Raw genomic sequence first — 8,751 nt, 5'->3', positions numbered from 1 at the left:
GTCGCGCAGTGCGGATGCTACTTAGCACGTGGGCCTCAGCTCCCCACGGATGTGGGCCTGCAGGCGGGAGGGTGGGCAGTGCGGGAGGCTGCCCTCTGCCGACCGTGGGCGGTAGATGTCATGAGCAGTCTCTTGGGGGTGTTTAGTGAAATTGACTCTTTCCTCCATTTCATCAAAGATATTCTTAGGTGAAACTGGCTTTCTTTTTTTTCTTCCTTTCCTTCCTTCCTTCCTTTCCTCCTTTCTTCTTTTCTTTTCTTTTTTCTTTCCTCCCTTCCTTCTTTCTTTCTTTTTCTCTTTCTTTCCTTTTCTTTCTTTCTTTCTTTCTTTCCTTTTCTTTCTTTCTTTTCTTTCTTTCTTTTCCCTCTCTCTCTCTCTCTCTCTCTCTCTCTTTCCTCTGAGTACACAGTAGTGAAGAAGCCAATGCCTACTGGCCAGTTTAACACCATGGCCTTCATTTATGCTAAGGCACGAGCAGTTTTACCTGCTGTGATGGTTAATTTTATGCGTCAACTTGGCTAAGCTATGTTTCCCCATTGCCTCATCAAACACCAGTCTAGAGATTATTTACATGAGATTAACATTAAATCGGTGAACATGAAATAAAGCCCATGACTCTCTATGATGTGGGTGGGCCTCATCCAATCAGTTGAAGGCTTACAAGAAGAGACCGAGGTCCCCTGGGGAAGAGGGAATTCTTCCTCCAGGCTGCCTTCAGACTCAAGCTACAGCATTCACTCCTCCCTGGGTCTCCAGCCTGCTGACCTGCCCTACAGATTTTGAATATGTTAGTTCCCACAATCATGTGAGCCAATTCCTTAAAATCTCTCTCTTGTGTGTGTGTATGTGTTATCTGCATGTATCCATCTAATATACATTACATATGTTCTTATTATCCTGCCAAAGAGCATTGTTTCTCTCTCTCTCACTCTCTCTCTCTCTCTCTCTACACAGACACACACACACACACACACCCTATTCTGTTTCTCTGGAGACTAATATACCTATTAATGTTAATGCTGCTGCATCATCAATGCAAAGGTCAACTCAGTGAAAAAGACAAAGAGAAAGGCATTAAGAAAATTGTTTTTGGGCACCTGGGTGGCTCAGTGGGTTAAGCATCCAACTTCGGCTCAGGTCACGATCTCGCGGTCCGGGAGTTCGAGCCCCGCGTCGGGCTCTGCGCTGACCGCTCGGAGCCTGGAGCCTGCTTCGGATTCTGTGTCTCCTTCTCTCTCTGCCCCTCCCCGCTTGCACTGTCTCTTTCTGTCTCTCAAAAAAATAAATAAATAAATAAATAAATAAATAAATAAATAAATAAAACATTAAAAAATAAAGCTAATAAAAAAAGAAAATTGTTTCGATGACGTGATCCTGGACTGTGAAAGCACTTGGCGTTCCCAGCGGTCCATGGCCCACACCTGGAAACCTGGTGTCCTTGCTTTTCGTCCTGACATCTCTACAGTGTCAAATCTTCACCAAGAGGCAAATAAATGGACTTGCTATCAAACCTGACCAGCAGGAAGAGCTCAGGGTCTGGGGGAAGAAGACAGGAGGGCCATCCTGGTGCGGCCCCTGAGTGCCTCGATCCTTAGGAGAAGCAGTTCCCAGGGCCTGGAGCTGCTCGACCACGGCCGTCTTCCTGACACCTTTTCCCCCGGGGGCCCTTGGTTCAGGCACTTTCTCTGATGGTTCTATTTGTGGACAAATTGCTAACGAGTCCTGTTCCTTCTTTTCAGGTATAACAGCCATGCATATTTTATTCCCATAAATTACGAGAGTTGAGCCATCAGCGCATGGGAACAAAACAGGACGTGTTCTTCACCCCCTTTTTGTCTCCTCGAGACTCAGCAGGTGTGGGATAAAGCATGTGCCGTGCCGGGAGCAGACTGAGCAGGTACCTGCTCCCGCTGGCTGAGATCTCAGGAGAGCCCGGACCACAGCCAGGCCACCTCAGGACAAAGGAGAAAGTGGGGAAATGCCACAGTTGGTGGCAAAACCGTCTCCTCCCCCGAGGGAACTTGAGCATTCGAGTCATTAAATAAAGCAGCCCGTCTGGCAGTTGGCTTTGAGAAGCAATTCACACCACTGTAAATGGATTAGCGCCACGTAAGGCCTTCCACAGTTCGATTTCAATTATTCCGCATGGATTTTTCACGTCCAGGAATTGTTTTTGAATGTCTCTAGAAACGCAGAAAGGAAATAACGTTTCTTGATTTGGGGCTCTGAAGAATGTTTCCCATTCTCGTTATTTTCCGTCTTTGCCGTAACCTCCCTTTAACGCCAGCTTGACCAGCTGCCCGGCTTTGGTGTGAGGAAGGGGACACGAGTGTATGTTCATAGGCATGTGAGGATGGAAATGCCGGGAGGACCCACAGAGGAGGGTCGGTGGCTGTCCTTGCCTGACACTCCCAGCTGGTGAATTCTGAAAAAAAAGCCTGGTGCGAGACGAGTGGAAGCCCCTGCCCCTGGGCCCGCAGCGCAGGTCGACGTGCACAGTGAGGGATAGTGTTGGAGCATGCTTGCACCCAACGTGATTCTTTGTGCAATTAAGTGGCACAACGTGACATAGAATCTGCAGGGTAATTCTAGGGGTGATAACGGACTCTAGGTGCAACACCACTGGGGTGCCATCTTTTTCTCTGTACATGGTGCCCTGGTACAATTTTGTGCACACGCCATCCTTCAGCTCAGTGTCCAGGTGACCACCATTTGCTGCCTTTTCACACCAAGAGGCTTCGAAAGGCGGCAGAGAGATCAGCCAGAAAAGTCAAGTCCATCCCATGAATCGGAATGGGGGGGGGGGGGTGGGGAAGAAAGTCTCTCCTTCTAATGTGGTGTTGGGGAGTGGGAGGCGACTTTCTACTTGCCCCTGGGGAAATCATGACCTCACAAACTTCATTTGTCCGAAGTGTTAGGAGGCGACAAGAGTTGGGCCATGGAGAGGAAAAGGAAGCCAACAAGGAAAAGAGCCCCGTTCAACCACAAGGGCTGGAAGGAGGCGCAGCAGACACTGGCGAAGCTCATCCCCGTGTCAGGCCAGGGAACGGCCTCTGGATCTTACCGAGAGAGGCACGGCAGGGCTGGGGAAGGAGCGGCAGAGGAGGGGCCCGGCCAGAAAGACGCTGGAGCTGGATGCTCGACCTGCCTGCCCGCTGGTTGGTTGTTTACATCGCTGCAAGAAACATGGTCCTCGCATGGGAGGGGTGGGAAAGAACTCACACCTCTCTTCACTCACACCTTTATTTATTTATTCCCCTTGCGTTCGCCATGCCAGTGCTCACCCCCAAATCTAAAACGTCCAGGTTTCAGCCAAGGTATTGGAAATGTTACTGAATGCCAGGGGTTACACAGAACCTGCAGCCTAAGTCTCGTTGGGCTCCCCAAGGAAGCGCCTGGCTCTGAGCTTCCTTTTAATAATTGAAAATCCCAGATGCTCCCTGTGGAAAGAGATTCATGTATGCTGTGTGTCTGGGGGGGGGGGGGCGGCGAGAGGTAAGGCTCGTGAAAAAGCAATCTCTCTCCCATTCGAAGTCTGAGTTCTTGATTTAAACAGAATTTGTTTTTCTAACCAGTTGGGAAGCGTCTCTCCGAGTTGGAAGCAGAAACTAGGATGTTTGCCCCACTCCCCACTTGAACTCTGCCCTCTGAATAAAAAAAAAAAAGTCACTCTTACTCATTTTCTAGCTTCAGACCAAAGGACAAGACGGAAAGAGCCCTCTGAGATGATATTTTCACATTTTTAAAATTCTTTCTCCTTCTTGAATGAACGCCATACTGGACAGCAAGGAGGTGCCCATACTCACCTGTGTGGACAGGTAAGGGGAGCCCTCTCTCTTTCCTGCATGTGAGACCCTGAGGAAGCATCTCCGAGATAGGGGGTGTCTCTCTTTTGTGGTTCAGGGTGAGACAAGGGCTTATATTTAGGCAGAATGGTGAGATGTGCCTGATTGATTTTGTTGTATATCACGGGGCCCACCAGCCTTCTAAGAAGAAAACAGGTGCCAGAAAGAAAGAAGCTGAACATTTGAGGGCCAACATGATAGTCCTGAGTGGGATTGTAATTCCCTGTGACTTTATAGCGGGTGTGAGGGAAGAGATAATGAGTGATATTCAGAGACAGAGTAACTCATTTAAAGTCAAAGACCCGTAAGATTTTATGATATCAACATTATAATAGGATGATGATAAAATAATATAATGCAAATACTGATAATAATAGGGTATGTACATGATAAAATAATATATTTTATTCTTGTACACCAATCACAACTGTTAGCAGGACTCATTTTAAGTGTGTACTTAACTGCTAACGGAGTTGGACTTGCCGTAATCATTCCCATAAACACATAATGATAAATTACCTGTTCAGGAATAAAAATGTTGCAGTTTAAGGATGCATCTTTGCCATGGAAACTGCCCAAAGTCACTTTCGTTCCCCCTTTGGTATACTGACTCTGTGTACGTATGTGTGTTTTCTGTGTGTGTGTGTGTGTGTGTGTGTGTGTGTGTGTGTGTGTGTATTTCTCTAAACAGCAATTCTGTCCCAGGAACATACCCATACTAAAATCTTTGAGTACTTTTAAAAAAAAAAGGTGATTCGGGTGCTCCAGAGATATTTTAAATTTTTTGTGTTATTAAGAAGTACAAATATTCCTGAAAACTGAAAAGAATCTGCAACAAATCTGATGGGGCAGAAGAAGGAATTCATCTAATCAAGTATTGTGGTTAAGGCTAAGTTATCAGATTTACACCCTACAAAGATGATCAACTTCTAGAAAATGCATATAATTTTCCAGTAATGCAAGCACATTAACATTCAGCTGAAACTCCATGAAATCTAAATTTTCCATAATGTTTTATTTGTTTTTTTTTAATGTTTTATTTATTTTTGAGAGAGAGGGAGAGAGAGACAGAGCATGAGTGGGGGAAGGGCAGAGAGAGAGGGAGACACAGAATCTGAAACAGGCTCCAGGCTCTGCGCTGTCAGCACAGAGCCTGACGCGGGGCTTGAACTCGTGAACTGTGAGATCATGACCTGAGCTGAGGTCGGATGCTTAACCGACTGAGCCACCCACGTGTCCCTAAATTTTCCATAATGTTTTAAAAGACAAACTCCTCTTTGTCTCTTCCTGGCATCACTAAACTCATAGTTCTCAACCTTGCTTGGATCTGGGGCTCATTTGAGCCTCTGATAAAATCTATGGGCCTTCTCCCCCCAGAAACCCAATTTAGACACAAATTTGGCGAGTTTGTAAACCCCCTGAAGCAGACTCATGGATAATTTAGAGAGTTAAGAACCCTAGACACATTCTTTGAACAAATATTTATCAAACACCTACTAGGTCCCAGCACATTTCCAGGTGCCAAGTAGTCCAAAGTCTGGGATAAAATGGTCCCTGCCTTCAGGGAGAACAAAGACAGTATGTGGATAAGCCAATAAGACACAAAATCGTTTCTGACCATGTGGACCATGCTGATTTTCTGACCATTACAAAAGTCACCCAGCCCAAGGTGACTCATGTCCCAGGAGCATGTTATGATATTGTAATTTTCTAACTTTTATAATTAACAGAGTTTTGGTGGAAGAAAACAGCATTTAAATACCAGGGCTTCCTCCATGCCAGCAGACTATTATTATTCTGGATTAATAGACTTTTTGAACTGAGCAGGACTCCCACCACCACCTCTGCTCCTCCCTGGTACTCGCAGGGAACCCAGCCCCATAGACTCCTTCAGAATGGAACCAAGAGAAGCAGCTCTACATGACCACCAACGCCTAGTTGTCAGATGGGTGTCTTTACTTACGACAACCTGACATTTGACTTTTTGTAATTCCAAACGAATTATTCCTAAATTCCTGGACAAGTTGAGTCTAATCCATTCTCCTACAGATTCTCCCATAGATCTTTTATCCAGGCGAAACACTCACAGTTTCTACAGTAATTTCTGAACACGTCAGTGTTCCTTGCGTACTGGTCTGCTAACTTAAAGCCCAGGAGAAGAACTTTGCAATAAGGAACATTCTGTGACAATCACCACCACTGGCACATGGCATTTTATTTATATTAAGCCTCACATTGCATTTGGTTAATTCAGCACCCACTGGGGCCAGGGAGCTCTTCATTAACTGAAACCACCTAGGCTTTCCTATTAATCAAAGTCCTCTCTATTTTATGTCTTTATTTTTCTGTTTTTCTTTATCTAGCTTCTTTAATTGAATGCTTAATTCATGCTTGTTAGTCTTATTTTCAATAATAGCATTTAGGGCTATAAATGTATACCCAAGTACGGCATTAGCTGCATCTCATAAGACCTATGAAGCAGAGTTCCATTGTTGTCCCAACTAGTTCATAATTTCCACTGAGATTTTTCCATTAATGAAAAACTTTTAAAGAAAAGTGTGTGTTGTTATCTGAAAATATTCAATTGTTTCATAAGGAAAACTATCCGAATGTGCATGTGCGTGTGTGTGCGCGCGCGTGTGTGTGTGTATTTCTGTGAGCAGTGGTGCAGTCCTTTGAGGCTATACCCATACTAAAACCTTGGAGTGCTTTGAAGAAAGAGATAATTCAGGTAGTCCAGAGATCATGTGGCTTTTCTTAGGACACTCACAAAAGAGTTAAACATAGATCTTAAGTAAGCTTTTAGTTTATGAGATTGAGTAAAATCATATGGCAGGTTAAATATAGGTCATGAATATTCAAGTATATTGAAGTAGCTTGTGAAATACAGTAAAATCAATAGGTGTGTTACATATAGAAAGGAAGGTTAGTAACCTGTAAGATATATCAAGGTTAGATAGAATAAATCCTTAAAATATGACATAATAAAGTAGATGCTTTATTAGGTCATGATCAGGCCACCTCTGGGCAGGTAACTGTGTTGCCCCCAGATTTGGCCAGCCATCAGTGACACCCATGGTGATCTCTCCACAGCCCCGATGTTCTGCCTGAGGAGCACAGATGAAAACCACAACTTCTCGACAGTCTGCCTAGTGAGCTGCGGCCAAGTCAAGCCTCCTTGCCCCTGTGTCTCTCCAAGGAAGAGATATCAGGTGCCAGTGACCCAGGGAAGCTTCCATTTGTGGAGCCCCTTCTTCAAAACTCGGCCCCAGTCCTCATAACAGCATCCTTGGGGGGAAGGTTGATGCAGCAGGGAGAGAAACAGGACCCATGAGCACCGAGTACCTAGGACTCAGGAACTTCACCTGCTCTGAAGTGTGTTAACTTACCCTTCCTCTCTCCCCTCACTTCCCTCCGTGTGACTTAGGTTGAGTTTAATAAACTGTGTGATTCAAGCATCTGAATACGGCCCGTGTTCCTTTCTGTTGCATCATCCCTGGGAGGGCCCCCCTAACAGTGTACTTAGGATCAATGGTTGCATCAGGGCAATTTTCTACAAAGTAAGGTTTTGGGGGGTTTTTAATTTCCACTTTGATTTCATCCCATTGCCATCTGAATAGTATTCGTTATTTTGTATTTGTTGAAGACTTTTCTCGGTGATTTCATGCAGGACCCTTGTAAATGTTCTACATGAACTTAAAAAGAATGTACAGCCTCCATTTTTTCAGTGCAAGCATATATATTTTTTCCCATCCACTGTGTAAAATGGTATTTTTCATACCGTTTATAACATTACAACCTTTTATTCTGTTCTATCAATTTCTGAGAGAGTTATCTTAAATTTTCCCATTAAGATTATGCACAGGTCTGCTTCCTCTTGCGGTTTCCTGGATTAGAGACATAGGTGAGTGAGTGCACTAGTCTGACAGTCTGCCTTTTTCATGTATCTTAAGCCACACATTTTTCAGACATGCACAGGCTTGTGGCTGCTGCGTGTTCTCAGGAAAATGTTGGTTTTATCCTTACCACATAATTCTTCATCTCTAATGACCCTTTTTAAAATTTCATTTATTATTGATTGATGGATTGGTTTTTATTAAAAAAAAAAATTTAAATCCAAGTTGGGTGTCAGAGCGTAATAGTGATTTTGAGAATAGAATTTAGTGATTCATCACTTACATAGGACACCCAGTGCTCATCCCAACAGGCACCCTCCTTAATGCCCATCCCCCATCTAGCCCCTCCCCCACCCACCTCCCCTCCAGCAGCCCTCAGGTTGTTCTCTGTATTGAAGAATCTCTTATGGTTTGTCTCCCTCTCTGTTTTTACCTTATTTTTCCTTCCCTTCTGCCTATCTAAGGACACTTTTTGCCTTAAAGTGTATTTTGGTGAAATGACAGCACCTGCATTGGCTTCCTTTAGGTTAGTACTGACTCCACATCTTTTACTGCTCTGCGCATTTAGTCTTTCTCCCGCGTTCTATTTAGGTACACCTTTTTCAACGTCATCAACTTGAATTTTAAAAAATCCATTCCCTTATTTGTCGTCTTTTAGTGAGGACACATAATCCTGCTTTATAATAAGTTAAGCCATATGCAGTTACTAATATTTAGATATTCTTACTTAAAATAGGGCCATCTTGCGGGGCACCTGGGTGGCTGAGTCAGTTAAGCATTCGAGTCTTGATTTTGACTCTTGATTTCGACTCTTGATTTCGGCTCAGGTCATGATCTCGCAGTTCGTAGGTTCGAGCCCCATGTCCGGCTCTGTGTTGACAATGTGGAGCCTGCTTGGGATTCTCTCTCCCTCTCTCTCTCTCTCTGTGCCTCCCCCACTCACATTCTCTCTCTCTCTCTCTCTTTCAAAATAAATAAACTTAAACAAAATGGTGATCTCATAACATTCA

The 8,751-nt window shown here is 44.4% G+C and overlaps 1 long non-coding RNA gene across 1 annotated transcript; it reads left to right on the top strand.

The window, feature by feature from the left end:
• Positions 1-3,499: 3,499 nt before the first annotated feature.
• On the top strand, positions 3,500-7,309 carry LOC113594424 (uncharacterized). Its single transcript, XR_003414825.2, has 2 exons — positions 3,500-3,818; positions 6,939-7,309. It is a non-coding gene; the product is annotated as an uncharacterized LOC113594424 (long non-coding RNA).
• The last annotated feature ends 1,442 nt before the right edge of the window (positions 7,310-8,751 follow it).

The sequence above is a fragment of the Acinonyx jubatus genome, chromosome C2, assembly GCF_027475565.1.
Source record: "Acinonyx jubatus isolate Ajub_Pintada_27869175 chromosome C2, VMU_Ajub_asm_v1.0, whole genome shotgun sequence".
Taxonomy (NCBI): Eukaryota; Metazoa; Chordata; class Mammalia; order Carnivora; family Felidae; genus Acinonyx; species Acinonyx jubatus.
The sequence above is the reverse complement of the archived record's forward strand: the minus strand, read 5'-3'. Positions and strand labels throughout refer to the sequence as shown.